Below are 16,615 nucleotides of genomic sequence, written 5' to 3'. Positions count from 1 at the left end.
GTCACCAGCGGCACCTTGAGTTTTGTTTATGCTTTGTTATGTGTGTGTGGACAGTCGTCCGTGAGGGGCTGCCCGCGTTCGTTTTGTTTATTATTTCATTAAAGTCTTTGTTGAATGTTTGCCGGTTCCCACCTCCTTCCATCCCATTTCAACAAACTTTATTACATTGGTGCCGAAACCCGGGAGGAAGGAGATACACGCTGTCGAAGAGCCCTCGCTGCTGAGGGGGATCGCGGTGCTGAGGAGTTCAGGCAGTGCGAATGAGGAAAGACTGCGAGTGGCTGCCCGAGACGGTGGTGCTGGAGCGAGTGAAGACCGGTGGGACGGAGAGCTCGCTGCCGTGCCCCTGGGTCGAGGTGGGGTGGTGGCCGTCCTGGAGGGAGCGGAGGAGTTGCCGGCGTTAGCCGTGGGACGGAGCCTGCTGCCGTCCGCCGTAATGGGGAGGAGCAGGGAATGCGGAGCTCGCTGCCGGCTCCCTCAAGCAGAGGAGCCACCGCCGGACGCCAGGGGGGCAGAGAAGGATCGGGCCGTCCACCGGGTGTCCTGCACCATCGCATAGCACTGCGAGGAAGAGCCTCTCGGCTGGTGAGGACCGAGCAGCAGTGTGACCAGGAACCGGAACAGAATTTTTTTTTTTTTTTTCATCTCTCCACTCTCTCGTCCTGTCGTTCAGTCTCCCGCTTCTTTTGTCTCATCTGCCCATACCCCAGACGCGTTAGACACGGAGATGGGAGTATGTGGCGAGGTGAACGAGCGAAAGACATGGGAGGAGCGAGCGAGACCGGGGACGTGATTGCGAAAGAGCGTCACCTGTGAGCCACACTGGTCTCGAGTCCTCTTATGAGGGAGCTTGGAGGCATTTAAGAACGAGCGACACCAGTCAAGGACGAGAGAGGACCAGGCCTGGACTTTACGTTGAGTTTAGTTTATGTTTTGTTGTGTGTGTGTGCGGACAGTCGTCCGTGAGGGGCTGCCTGCGTTACTTTTGTTTTGTTTATTATTTGATTAAAGTCTTTTTTGAACATTCGCCGGTTCCTGCCTCCTTCCTTCCCATTTCTATGAAATTTATTACAGTCTGCTTGCAAAAAGAGAACCCCACAGAGCTCGTAATAAAACGAGAATCAACATTGGCTTGGCTTTTTGGAGATGCCAAGCACAGAGTAATTTGAAATCTTTTAAAAGTAATGCGGAGATGCCATTTTTATTATATGAGTAAGGTAATTTTTGAACCAATATGTAGCTCTCTAACAGAGTTCAATGCAAAGCATTATCTATTGTGATGGTTCATTTCATATTATTCAGCATATTCTGAAAGAGTAAAGAATCTCTGTATCAAAACAGGAAAAAAATAAGTAGAAACAAGCGATAAAAGCATTGCTTATGCACATTGTATTCTTTGACAAAAACAAGATTTTTTTGACTTTTTGTTTGAAATTTTGCTTTTTTTATGAAACACACCCACATTCAAGTTTTGATTAAAAATTTGTATATGTTTATATGTAAAAACTTAGAGGGTATGACCATTGCAAGTCTTGTTTCTTTACACTGCGCTTTAAAAACATGGTGAATAGTCTACTATAGTGACTACTTAAAGGGGTACTTCAGCGCTGGTAAGATGAATATGTATTTAAACTTGGTCATTAATCTAGTAGAAATGTGCAATTATTTTTGAATTTGGTGCTTTCTAGACTGAGAAAATACAGAAAATGTATTTTTGTCTCATGGGGATGAAAGACAACAATTCCTAGAATGCTTCGCTGCCCTACGAGGCCACTCCCAAAGCCCCAGCTACTGAATCACTGATCACTTTCCCACCGCGTTCATCTTAATAAAATCTGTTCAGTTAGAGAACAGCCGCTACAATTAAAAACTGAACATGTCTGTTCAATATAATGTGATTTAGCCACTGAGGGAATGTCACAGCATAAACGCAGCAGTAGTCAGATTACATTTAGCCGTGATGAATGAGCTGACTGAGCTCTCGCGATGAGAGCTGAGGTAAACACGACTGCGCTCGCGGCATATACATTCACAGCCCATGTTCAGTCTGGCATGTTTTCAGTTCATGCCTTTGGAAGCTTAACGTTTAATAGGAATTAATTTGAGAAGTTAAAACACTTAAATTGCTCAGCATAGCTCCATTTACATGAATGCCAGCTGCGAGCTGAGCTGTGAGTGCGATCTTCCACCCCTCCATCTGCGGGTTGAAAACGTGTGGAAATAGCTCCCTCTGACAGCTGTAGTCTATTACTGGAGCTAAGTCTTGTCCCCTTAGTTCAAATAAGAGGAAATCTAAATCATTCAGCATACCAAAACATTTTGGACAATTTCATGCTCCCAACTTTATGGGAAACAGTACACAAAGCAAGATCCATAAAGACATGGATGAGTGAGTTTGGTGTGGATAAACTTGACTGGTTTCAGTCCTGACCTCAACCCGATAGAACACCTTTGGGATGAATTAGAGTGGAGAATGCAAGCCAGGCCTTCTCGTCCAACATCAAGTCTTTTATGATGTATATGATTTATGATACATTCTGGTAACAAGAATATTAGGGGATATATGGTGTTAAAAAATAAAACAATAAAACAAAATATTGTCATGAAAATAATGTTGCAATGGCAAATACAGAAGCAGGTTTCATTTTCTTGATCTATTTTACAATCATTTGGGGTGAACTACAATTTTGACATGATCCTAAGATTAACACAAATTTCCCCAGATCACATATTGTGGTTTAAACACTGCACAAAGGTAACTGAATGAATCAACAGCAGCCACTGATTACACAAAGATATGTTTCTCTATACCCTATTGGTGGTAAAAGTGTAAGCACTGCTTATTCTGCATATCTAAATCAAAGATCTACAAACATCATCAGGGGTGTTCACTCACACACACACACACACGCACGCACAGAGATATCAATCTCATCAGTGCTTTTTTTCCCCCTCTATTCTCATTTCTGTTTAAACTGAGTCACGACTGAAATTTATCCCCTACTGTTCAAACCTCTCTAGATTTTCACAGAATTAAATGGAAAATCTTATAAGCCTAGTGCCTTTTTTTTTCTCTGGGAGAGATAAAATTTGAACGTGATTACCAGTCTTGTGCTGGTGGTTCTCTCTGTTCTGTCTCCCTGCATGTGATTTCATTCTGCTTTGGCAGGTGGTAGGTGTAGAGTGTGTCACGATCCTGCAGCGAGTGGTAATCGCTCTCTATATACAGCACCGATGAAACAGACGGTGAGGCACTGTTCATTCACAACTCCGCTGCCAGATCTGAGTCATGAGAGAGAGAGAGAGAGAGAGAGAGAGAGAGAGAGAGAGAGAGAGAGAGAGAGAGAGAGAGAGAGAGAGAGAACAGTGTCCCACTCAGCAGTGGGAGAGATGCAGTGACCTCATTCTGAGTCATGGAGCCCGTACCCTGACACAGGCCTCCGTCACCGTGTGTACGCGTGCATCATCAATAACCTACATACGGATAATACTTGTAAAATGTGATTTTGCAGGTCAGATCATTTCAGTTTAGTGTGTAGCGCAGAAACCACAGTCTCAGCATGGCTGGGATTTTGTCTTTACACTTTTAAAAGCTGATTATTTGCTTAAATCATTTAATGTGCTGAAAATTGGAGGCTGAAATGAATTGCTGACATTAAAGACCTCATGGAATCAAAATGGGCGTTTTGTGGCTTATGTCTATTTGCTTTAATGTCACTAACAGTATTTGCTAGCATACTAACATATTGTTGCCAAAAGTTATTGAAAAATCAAAAAATCATTAAAGTTATCCAAAGTTCAAAACAGCACTCGATGCTGTCAGGAGTGAGATGGCCAATCAAATCAAAGTAGGCGGGGCTTGCTGTTAGCATGAATTCCAACGCAAAGGTTTAGTTATAGCAGTAAAAGTGTGCGTCGTAAGATGTAAGTAGCTAAACGTATAATATCTGACAACTGTTCTGCAACAAAAACATTCAGAGACTGACAGTAATATTCAGTGATGCAAACTACTATGTACATCACTATTTTTATGAAATTTGCATAATTCATGCATTTGTGTAAATCATAACAGAATTTTACATGACGAGAAACGTTTAGATTTTTTTCATATTTAGGCATACAAATAAAAGTGAATGTGTGCCTATTAAAAAAAAAAAAAACTAATAGCTTACTTTATAACTAGCCTGACAAGCCAGACCCACATCAAGATGTTTGGTCTGGAAACTCACCATAGACAGGGCTCAATCCGGGGGGCGGGATAAACGGTTGTCTTTCAAACTCCCTCTGCACGCGATAGGATTGCGCTATCACCAACCAGAGCAACGAAGGTGAAACAGAGCTTGTTGATAGATTAAACATTCACCGTATCCGGTTGGCTAAACTCCGAACACATCTTCCCTTTTTAAGAATGACTTCAGTGCCATTCTTTGTTCTTTTCTCAGAGAAAAGCTTAACTCCAAGTCTTCCAGAATCGCGGTCAAAGCTGATTCTAAAGACCGCCGCCGTTCGCCAGTTTCTGTGTTTACTAGAAGCACGCAAACGCAACTCGGCCGTCGTCATTATGGCCCCGCCCGCCGACTCTATTCACGATGTGATTGGCCCATCCAGAGTTAGGGGAATACAGCTCAGAAGGATATTGAGAGTTCCTAGACGACACTCGCGGGCAGATTAAATTTGCTGCCGCTAGGGTGCGTCTAGATTTCTAGGCTACTTTATAACTACAATAGAACTGGAACTGTTCTTGTTTATTTTTCTTTATTTCCTTAAATCTATTTTAATCCTTTATTTAATTCCTTTAAATAAACCATTAATTCCAGTACTATACAGGTTTTCTAGTATAAGAACAACCTGTGTCCTTTCCTACTGCAATCCATTTAAAAAAATTAAAAAATAAAAATCTCTTTTATATGTGCCATCCAAATTTCCTTCTCCAACTGGAAATATGTCGACACAGAAAAGAAATCTGAACTTGTCAAGGGATTTTACGGGGCTTTAACGGCAGCTGTGATCAGAAAATATGTTTATTTTCTCAATTCAGGTTTACAAATGCACAATAAGCTTTTTTTTCCCACCCGCAGAGATAAGTCAAGTCTTATAGACCCACGGCGTGCCACTCAAGTACACTGTGTTCACAACACCAGTATCAGTTTGGCTGCTGCCCCATGACTTCTTCGAGTTCAGGTCACCTAGCAACCGCTCCCCTGCTATTTGAATTTTCATGCATCACTATGTCAGCAGTGATGTCACAGTTGCCCTGGCAACCATATGCCCGACTTATTGTGACACTAACACTGTAAACTGTCTATGGGCTAATGATATTTCCAGAGGTTTAGGAGCAAAGCATTTGTAGTGCTTTCTAATGTTAAGCTATAATAAAGCTCAATTTTTGCCGTTCATCTAATTAGCCATTTCTTTAAGGTTTTAAGCAGCTTCTCGGCATCCCCTATTCTTTTGTCTTCAACAAAAGCTGTTTCTCTCCAAATAAATCGCACAAAATTGGCTCCATTATAATTCCTTGTTTATTCATGCTGCCAAAAAGTGAGGCATTGTTATAATCACGCAAATGACCAGTGCTGCCCAGTCAGTCAGAAAGCCACGGGATTGAGCTAAATATAGAGCAGGTCAAAGAGAATGAAGCACAAACCCACAGGCCTTTTTTTAGCTCTAAAGACACTAAGTCTCTCCGCTTGAGTTCCTCTTTTTATTTTCTTCTCTTGATTTAAAAGGATGTTTCTGCGTTTCGTTGACCTCCGTCTTCCTTAATCATAGTCATTTCCTTAATCCTTATAAAGACATATGTAGGTCTCTGCCACAATACTTGCAAAACTAAACACACAACATTAACAGCACCTACTACTAATGTCAAAACCTGGGAACGAGAGACAAGGCTTATGTAGTTTCCGACAAGATCAAGACCTTTGAACTCTTAATCTCGATGGGGGAGATCGATTTAGGGGCCTTTTGCTCTAAACAAGAGCACAGACTTGTCCTTATCCTTCCAGCCCAAACTATAATGATCACTGACCTGAATGTACAAAAGCTGAACATCTCGCTTTTGTACAAACCAGAGCCAATGCTTTTGTTCACCTCCCTCGAGAGAGTAAATATTGATGACCGGGACAGTCAGGAGTCACCGTGGCCAGCGGTAGGGAAAAAAAGTGATAATCTGTCTAGATCACTGCCTTGCCAGAGATAATCTGTCTAGTTCAGAGTGTACAGTAAAATGAGGCAGTGCTGCAACAGAGAAAAGGCATGGATGTACAGTTTTCCAGCTCCCACAAGACAGCAATGCCTTCTGGGGAAATTACAGTCGCAGAATACATGAGAAATGGGGCTGGAAAAAACAGAAAGAACGACATGAAAGTGAACATGTAATCAGATTGGGAGGCGATCTATATAAGTGTAGTCAGAAATGTATACAAAGATCACTTCTTAGCAGAAATACACATTTATAATGTACAGAAATCCTCCTCAATGAGGGACATCAATTATTATACCATCAATTATCAGACTCTAAACTAAAGTGTTAAATAAATAAATGCAAAATTATTGTTTCTTAAATTCTTTTCTTATAATAAAAAAAAGTTCACCCAAAAATGACAATGCAGTCATTAATTACTTTAAAATTATCATTAAGTACTGTTATTTAAAAAAATAGTATTTTTAGTAAAAAATAGTATTCTCCAACCCGTCATGAGAGCGCCACGACACATGTTGAACCCGAATAAGTTGGCAAAACTAAAAAAAAAAAAGATAATTAGTTACATCAATTTTACGAAATAGAAATTTTAAGTTTAAGTTTATCTTTATTTTGTACATATACTTTTAATTGCTCTTAACTTCAAATATTTGAGCCAATTATATATATTTAAATTAAAGATTGATGAATACATCAATATAGAAAAATATATAATACTAATAAACCTCTACCTTAACATTAATCTTGTACACACAAAAAACATTATATAACACTTAATTTTATCATGTACTCTCTCTTTTGAGTGTCATGAAAAAGCATGCTGGAAAATAGAAATCCCAGCCCAGTTTCACTTAAATGTAAGTGTCTAAATTAAAAGTTCATTAAACTCAAAACACAAACAATTCATATTAATTCAAATGTGTCAGTTTTGTGAACTTAAAAGAAAAATAAAGTTCTAAATACTCAAAGTTCATTTGATGGAACTAATTTAATTTTAGTTGGCTCTACTCAAACCAATTAATTATTTTGAGCGGTTTACAGTGGCGTTGACGCGCGAGCAGATGTTGTTGCGTGAATGGGCATTGGATATTCATCTTTTTCAAATAAAGAGTTCAATTATGTTTTTCTGAGGCTTGAAAATGGTAGTTGTATATAGGCTGTCAATGGAGGGATGGAAAGCTCTCAGATTTCATCAAAAAAAAAGAAAGAAAAAATGATGTGTTCCGAAGATGAACGAAAGACTTAAAGGTTTGGAACAACATGAGGGTGAACAATTTTTGGGTGAACTAACCCTTTCATTGCAGAAGAAAGTTTTTAATTTTTTACAAAAGTAATTTTAGTTTATTTGATGTCAATACTCAGTTTATATATATATACACAGAAAAATTCAAAACACGAATCTTTATCATGATTTCAGTAGAAATACCGGAAATAACCTACAGTATATCAGGGATCCTTTGAATATTGTGTTTGACAATCACCTTCTCTTCTTGAGAAAGCCCGGTCTCTAATTATAAGCTGTGATGCATCTGAATGCAATTTTAAAAAAGTCCTTTGATACGTTACATCCAAAACTTTCCAACAATAAATACATCCAACACAGTAAAGAAAATTCTGGGGGTTTTCCAGTGTCAAGAAGAATACAATGAAATGAGACATCCTAGATAGCGTCCCGTCTGTCCTGTCTTGCAATCTTGCGAGTACTGCATGGGTTTATCACGGTTCAAGAGCACTCGTGTGGAATCTAGAGCTGTGCGTAATGTGACAGGTGATTTGTATGGGGTCTGGAAATTGCTGACAAGAGAACAAACTCATTCGTTGTCTTCTCGTATGCTGCCGTACAACTCAGTGGCATGCTGCCAAGCTCAGGCGCTGCCAATGTCATACAACAACAAATGAAATGTGCAAAAAACATGTTTACTACAAGGCCCACAGATATCACAACAAACTAAAGTGCAACATGTGTTAGATGGCTGTTTCATGGAAATATGCTTTTAAATGGGCCACTGGAGATGCACAACTAATGATAATTACGGTTTAGCACTGTAATCATGCAAATGGATCTTAAAGGACCTGACAACATAGAAAACAGCCTTTTTAGCTGTTTTCACATCTCTCTAAAGTTTAATGTGAAGAGATGAATATAAGACATTTGGTTGATTACCTATGTTGCTTCTCTAAAACTTCTGACCAGCAATATTGGCTCAGCCAATTGTATGATTTTGGGGCCGGACTATCTGCTTGTCTGAGCAATGGAAAAATAAAGAATATGCAAGAAACCTGTTTGAAAATTATTCCTATTGGGGATGGCAGAAAGTTAACCTTTATGACACCTTTAGGAGCATTACTATGACTTGCTAACGGCCCTTTCTTCCTTTCAACTTTTATGTAAAAAAACATATAAATAATTCGTTTTTCCCCTTAAAGAAACATCAGAATACGAATGGTCCATAAAAGATGTTGCATAGAGGGTTGTCCATGTTCAAAAACTTTTTTAAAGGTTTTGAAAAAAGTCTCTTAAGCCCTATTCGGACGGGACTAGTATTATCTGGGGACCTCTGGTGATTTGTAATAGTTGCAGAGAATATCTGTGAACTTAATCCTGTGCGAATCAGCCATGTCTGTAATTTGTAAAGTAAAAATTCTCCTGCAAATTACCTAGCATTTCGCAGAACACCAAGGTCCTGTGATAATATTAGTCCAGTGCGAATCGGCATCTCTGTGATTTGTCCAGGATTAGGTGGATCGTAATTTTTGCAAGGTTTTTATTTCCTGTGCGCATTTCTATCTTTATCTTTCACGAATAATGGAGGCTGCATTCATAATGTGCACCGTTTTGAATTCCCGTGCGGCCTAACGGATTACTTTCACTTTAGAATAAGTACCAATTTTGGAGCAAACTGATTGAATGGTTCGTCTAATATTAATATCAATACAATTCTTAATGAAAAACATGACAGAACAGTACAATGACAAGCTCACTTAAATGGGGGCTTTTACATTTAGCTTTAAAACTGAATCTTCCGCCGTATTGTCACCTTTTCACTCGCGTTAAATGAAATCTGACTCCTGCCGCGGTGCTCAGTTCAGTTTTTAACTGTAGCGTCTGTTCTCTAACTGAATTAAATAATTTGTATTATTATAAAACAATATGACTGTTTATGATTTCATATAGCTATATCTATAATGAAAAAACATTTACAAGTCTTGACATCATATCTGGGAGAAAAGTCAGTAAATTTGAGTAAAATCACGGCTTTGCTTACGTTGTGCGAAAGGTGGGAGAATAATTTCTAAATTACAGAGCTCCCTAGTTAATACTAATCCTGTGCGAATAGTGCTTATTGCTCACCAAGGCTGGAATTATTTGATCAAAAATACAGTAAAAACAGTACTTTTGTGGAATATGATTACATTTTAAGCAAGACAGTCAAAAACTTTTTCCAATTTTGAGATTTTGGCTTTTTATAACATGCCTCAGAAAAAGCCAAAATGCACTTTAAGTGTTTATTACAATTCATCTTTTTGTCTCTACATTTTAATTTCAATACATATAAAGGCCATTTTTCTAAAATTAGTTGTTTTTCATGCAAAATCTCCCCTCCAGTAGAACTTTCATACACCAGACTTTATAGTTTATTCATATCTATAATTCTAAATATTTTTCAGAGGGTTTTATTCTTATATAATTTGAAAAGAATTATATATAATAATCTGATTTTATTCCTAAAACCATTGTGTTTTTTATGATTTATGGAGTGATTAAATCCCAAGCTCCCTCAGTATAAACCCTTTAACTAATGTTAACTAAACGAGAAAAAAAAGGGGGCGGAGGGGACTTTGAACCTGGCTTCATCGAATGTTCCGGTTTCTGTTCCATATTAAATTAGATAATGGCTCATTTGCATATTTAAACATAGCATAAAAAAAGTTGTGATACAAAAAATATTTGTCATTCCTAATGTAATCAAAGTTTATTTTATAAACAAATTTGTAACAAAATGTCTATACTGCACTTTTGATCAATTTAATGTATTCATTTCTTTTAAAGAGCTGTTGGCCTCATGATGATTCATCTCGTAAATTTAGGCAAAATACCCCAGAAAGAAATATTAAATAATATTCCCACTTAGGTCCACTATAGTTTTGTTTTTGATACACTGGCAACAGTTATTGGGAATTCCTGCACAAGAGAACTGGGAAATCCATCCTTCCTCCTTATTTGGCATTTACCGTGATGTCATGGACTTACCCTTATAAAACAAAGCACACAAGCTTTAGGCCTGTTTAAATGTCATTTTGGATTACATAAAATGAGATATTCATCTGTGGGTCATAACAATTGACAGGTTCTTGACAATGCAATCAATTCTTCATAACTTTCAATATCAGGAAAATGGTTTACTATAAGAAGAGATGAAATGCAAGAAATGGGGCTTTCCATTACAAGGCTGACAGAGTAACACAGGCAGAACAACTACGGAGGCCCTAAAGGGACATGGTGATGGAAAATAGGAGATAGGAGGAAAATTATCAATGATTTTGGGTTCTCTCGCAAATGTTTTTCGCTTAACCAAGAAACTTTGTATTCGCTCACAAAATGTTTGCGTTCCCTTGAGATATTTTTTAGTTCTCTGCGAGCGGACACAAAGTTTCCCGGAGGAACGCAAATTTTTTGCGAGGAAACGCAAAGGATTTGTGAACAAACGCAAAGTTTCTCGGGGGAAAGCAAACATTCTGCGAACACGCAACATTTCTCAGGTGAATGCAAATCATTTGCGAGAGAATGCAAAAGCGTTGAAATATAATTTTCCCTCCCATCTCCTTTTTTCCTCATTACCATTTCCCTTTAGAGGCTTCATAACAGGCCTATCCTCACAGCGATCTAGCCTGAATAGAGATGCTCAGGGGAACAGTTTGCAAATCTTGGGCCCTGCAGCTCAAACAGAAAAGTCCAAATCACACCTGGATTGCAAAAACCTGCAGATACTTCAGTCAATTAAAACTGTTCAGTTTAGTTTAGTGCAAGAAAGTTTCAAGAACTACTTTTGAACTAAGGCATGCATTTTTGTGGACAAGTGCTAAATGTGATTAGCATACAATATGACCAGTGTTATTTTTTAACTAAAAGTAAACCTAAAACTGTTCAAAAAGTTCCACTAAAAGTGAAATAGAAGTAAAGTAAAAGTTAAATAGAAAAATAAAAATAAAATAATAATCACAAAAGTACATGTCAAACTTATAGAACATATAGAAATAAAGCTTACTTCCAAATATGTACATATACACACACACAGACACATACACACGTGGGGCAAAAACAGTATTTAGTCAGCCACCAATTGTGCAAGTTCTCCCACATAAAAAAATTAGAGAGGCCTGTAATTTTCATCTTAGGTACACTACACAATGAGACAGAATGAGAAAGAAAGAAAAATCACAAAATTTATGTGAACATTATGGTGGAAAAGTTTTTGGTCAATAACAAAAGTTAATCTCAATACTTTGTTATAAATCCCTTTTTGGCAATAACAGAGGTCAAACGTTTTTTATAAGTCTCCACAAGGAGACTTTTTACATACTGTTGCTGGTAGTTTGGCCCATTCCTCCATTCAGATCTCCTCAAGAGAAGTAATGTTTTGGGGCTGTTGCTGTGCAGCACGGATTTTCAACTCCTTCCAAAGATTTTCTATGGGGTTGAGATCTGGAGACTGGCTAGGCCACACCAGGACCTTGAAATGCTTCTTATGAAGCCACCACTTCGTTGCCCGGGCGGTGTGTTTGGGATCATTGTCATGCTGAAAGACCCAGCCATGTTTCATCTTCAATGACTTTGCTGATGGAAAGAGGTTTTTACTCCCAATTCATTATTTCCTTTACACGGATCAGAGATCTGAGATCTTCTGTGGAGCCCCAGATCGAGGGAGATGATCAGTGGCCTTGTATGTCTTCCATTTTCTAATAATTGGTCCCACAGTTGATTTCTTCACACCAAGCTGCTAACCTACTGGAGATTCAGTCTTCCCAGCCTGGTGCAGGTCTACAATTTTGTTTCTAGTGTCCTTTGACAGCTCTTTGGTCTTGACCATAGTGAAGTTTGGAGTTCAACTGTTTGAGGTTGTGGACAGGTGTCTTTTATAATGATAATGAGTTCAAACAGGTGCCATTAATACAGCTGAGTGAAGCACGGGGAAGCCTCTTAAAGTAGTTGTTACAGGTCTGTGAGAGCCAGAAATCTTGCTTTTTTGTAGGTGACCAAATATTTATTTTCCACCATAATTTGACACATTAAAAATGTGATTTTCTGGATTTTTCCCCCTCATTCATTCTCTCATAGTTGAAGTGTACAAATGATACAATTACAGGCCTCTCTCATCTTTTTAAGTGGGAGAACTTGCACAATTGGTGGCTGACTAAATACTTTTTTGCCCCACTGTATATATGTCCCAAAAAAAATTTGTACCATATTTTACCAAATTTAAATGCATTTCACAGATTTTCTGCAGTTTACACTCTTATTGGTAGTTGAAATAAAGTGTATTCAAATCAGCAGAAACGTGTATCAGGCAAACACTCAAGTGTTAGCGAAAGTGTAGAACTATCTGAATGGCAGCCAACTCTGCAGATTCTTCTACTAATTTCCTCTATAATCAGGTTATGAAAGGCCATTTTAAGGTCAGGGTGGGTGACGGGAAAAGTGTACAGTTGTTCTGGAAGGTTGAACCTTTAGATCAGCTGACACAAATAGAGATGGCAGAGACCATGCCTTGATTCTATTGAAGAGAGAGGGAAAACGGCGAGCTCTCACATGTGACACCATGTGAGTCTGGCTCCAGCACAGGCAGCGAGGGAGCATGAGACAGCCGGGCTGAGACAGTGAAAGAGAGATATCTGCTTTATGTAAGTGTCTGCTGTGAGAGGCTGAATGTTTGGAGGACTCACATGCTAATGTTGTGGTCTCTTCTTACCAGGCTGACTGTGGGATGGCCCTCTCTCTCCTCCCCCGTCCCCTCCTCTTCCTGCCTCTGCTCCCTGCTTCACCCCTGGCACTCGAAAATGCAGCTGGGACAGGGTGTGTGTGTGCGGGCGTGCATATTTGTATGTGTACATCACTGTTGGGAAAGCTACAAAACTGTACCCATTCGAAAATCTAGTTAGTTAGTGCTATAGGTTACTAAAAAAAAGAGACTTAAGGCAACAATACATTTTAAATATAAATTTAAAGATAGATGTATACCCTAAATATAACTAATAAAACCAGAAAACAACCAAATTTCAACACTGAGTAGACAATATAGGGAAAAACAGCACCATTTGTTAAGTAATAAGCATGTAATTCAGTTAGTAATTTGAACTGCAACTTCAACTTCTTTTAGTCAGAGATCAACGGTACGAACAAATTTATTAGACAAGTATGCATTTGTTTGCTCGGATGTAAAGCTCGGTACACAAAATATGATATTGATATAAAAATAGCAAATTAGCAGAACTACTGTCAAACTGTTGAAACTAAGTCATGTTAGCATTAGCAATGCCTCAAAGTTATTTACTTTCCAACAATGATATATTTGTGTGAGTGTGAGTGTGTGGCGGAAAGATCTGAGACTCTGACTTTGCGTTAAGAATTGAAAAAGAATAGGCCTGTGTCCAGTCGGCCTCCTCCCTCCGCACTCGTACATACACACACTCTGACACACTCCCTTTCTGAACCCCAGTCTTCCCCCTCACCAGTGCAGGCAGCTGGCAAAACACAAAGAGAAGAAGTGTGCAACTGGTGCGATAAAGCCGGGAACATCTTGTCATGCCGTCGTCAGCAGAACACATTCTCCACACAATAAATCCTCACGCGCCGAGTTCTGCCCCTCCACCCTCACTAAAAGATCACTACTGGAGACCCTCCTGACTCTTTCACATTCACGAGACGGTCTGACACAGCCTTTTAGAGTCACAAAGAGACAAAAAAGCTCCATTCACTACCCCCCTCTGCATCTTTCATGGTATCTCACACAAGGACCCTATAGGGAAGGAAGTCAATCATGTGGAATCATGTGGTGTTTTTTCATTGTCATTTTTTGAAAAATTGATAATGTTCAAAAGAACTTAGTTTTCGGTTCATCTTTTCTGGCAAGTTCAGAAAAAAACTGTCTATTTCAGTGGATCTAACTTTCTGCCCCACCTGCCAATGGCTGGTGAATTAGGAAAATTCTAAATTCTCTATTCCAATTCCGATACCTCCATCTTAACTAATATATATCGTATTTAATAGCCTACATTTTTCAAGACAAGTACACAGTCAGTAATAAACTACAAACAATCAAATTACAAGCAATTGCACCAATAAATACAATACAACAGATACTAATAAAATAAACAGCACTCTTTAGGCAGTACCAACATTTTATAAAGTAAGCTAATTAAATAAATAACACAGATTTATTTTCTTTGTCCTTTGTAGTTTGATTAACATAAAAAATATGGACAGTAGCAGGATTATTAGGATTATTACTTTAAGACTGAATGCATGAACGGATCATGCATTTGGTGTTTGCGGTCGTATTCACTTAAGACATAACCGACCACGTTTACTAGGATACTCGTTGAGATGGGCATTTATAATCTTGAGTGGATTTGTTTATTCAAGAGCAGATAGACATGAATAAGAGCTCAACTTCGCCTGCTGTCAAACGTGGCTTTCAAAAGTGCAGGCTTCAGATGTTTAATCTTCCCACACAGCGCGAGTAACGAATTCCCTTTCGCGTGTTCCAGCGCTTGAATATTTACATTGGAAAGGCTGAAATTTGCTTGATGAAACAGCGCTTGTCAACTGTACAGAGCCTCATTCACGTTTGTTCACGTTCATGTTGTCACAACATTGTATTGTTAGGATTACATTTTTTTTTTAAACGATTTTCTCACATTTGGTGCTTGGCGAGTGTTCAATTTAGGCCATGATCTTAACCTTTTTGACTTCAAAGGCCACCCGTTGTCCACAGCAAAACATGAAAATGTTTGTTTCACAATAAAATGTTGCACAGTAAAAATGTGTAATAATGCAGACTGATCTCATGAAATGGCATATATATGACACGCCAATTCGTATGACATTTTGCCGTGCTATCAAGACGCATAATCGCTTGATTTTATTCCCCTACACTGCCCCTGCCCCTAACCATCACACACACACACAGCCCCTAAACCTACCCATTACAAGAAACATTGTGTTTTTTCACACAAAAAAATATCAAAAAAACAATTTAGTATGTTTATAAATCCATTTACATTGTGGATACACACACACACATAATGGTTAGTTTCGGCATAGACATTCACGCGGCGTAGATATACATGCTGAGATGATGGTTCGTTTCGGCGTAGACACATTCGCGGAAAGCTCAAAATGCATACAGATAACACGCCACTTGGCTTTAGAAAGTGCCATGTATGTTCACACAAAGTCAGGATGTCATGTTGAATAATTGTACTTTTAGGGGTCTAGCTTGTCCCTGGGGCAATACACTAAAAAGGACATATTTGTACCTTTTTACCACTAAAAGGTTCATAATGCTCTATGTATAATCTAGGGTACTAATTATGCACTTAGGGGTAAAAAGAAAAGGTACAAAGTTGTCTGTTTAACAGTAAAGCCCTTAGCCCAGTGATAAGCTCTTGTGCACAATTTTTATAATTTTTTACTCCGTTTGAAAATAAGTAACTAACTGTAAATAAAGTAAATAACTAAATAAGTCGATAACTGTATTTTTGCGCAACTGGTAGTGGTCTCTTTGTGAAGGCCCCCCACTCGCAATGTCTACCCAATAAAACTTGTTTTAACTACAAAAGGGTCTCTTCCAGGTTTGTTTTCAATCCTCAAATAAAGATTAGAACGGTTATGAATCAGCTTATTGATTCATGATTCTGATCGTCAATGTCACGTGATTTCAGCAGTTTGAGAGTTTGACACGCGATCTGAATCATGAATCAATCCGCTGATTCATAACCTTTTGAATCTTTATTTGAGGATTGAAAACAAACAGGGAAGAGAAGACAATGCTGAATAAAGTCGTTGTTTTTGTTATTTTTGGACCAAAATGTATTTTTGATGCTTCAAGAGATTCTAACTAACCAACTGAGGTCACATATGGACTACTTTGATGATGTTTTTATTATCTTTCTGGACATGGACAGTATAGTGTGCATACACTTGCATACGCTCTCGGACTAAATATAAAATATCTTAAACTGTGTTCCAAAGATGAACGGAGGTCTTACGGGTGTGGAACGACATTAGGGTGAGTCAATAATGATATAAATTAAATTTTGGGGTGAAATAACCCTTTAACAAATCTTATTAAATATCAAACTTATACCGTATACTATAATGTTGTGATGCCTAAATTGAGGTAATTGAGTTTTAAT

Source organism: Pseudorasbora parva, chromosome 24 (assembly GCF_024679245.1).
Source record: "Pseudorasbora parva isolate DD20220531a chromosome 24, ASM2467924v1, whole genome shotgun sequence".
Classification (NCBI taxonomy): Eukaryota; Metazoa; Chordata; class Actinopteri; order Cypriniformes; family Gobionidae; genus Pseudorasbora; species Pseudorasbora parva.
This window is presented reverse-complemented; position numbering follows the sequence as displayed.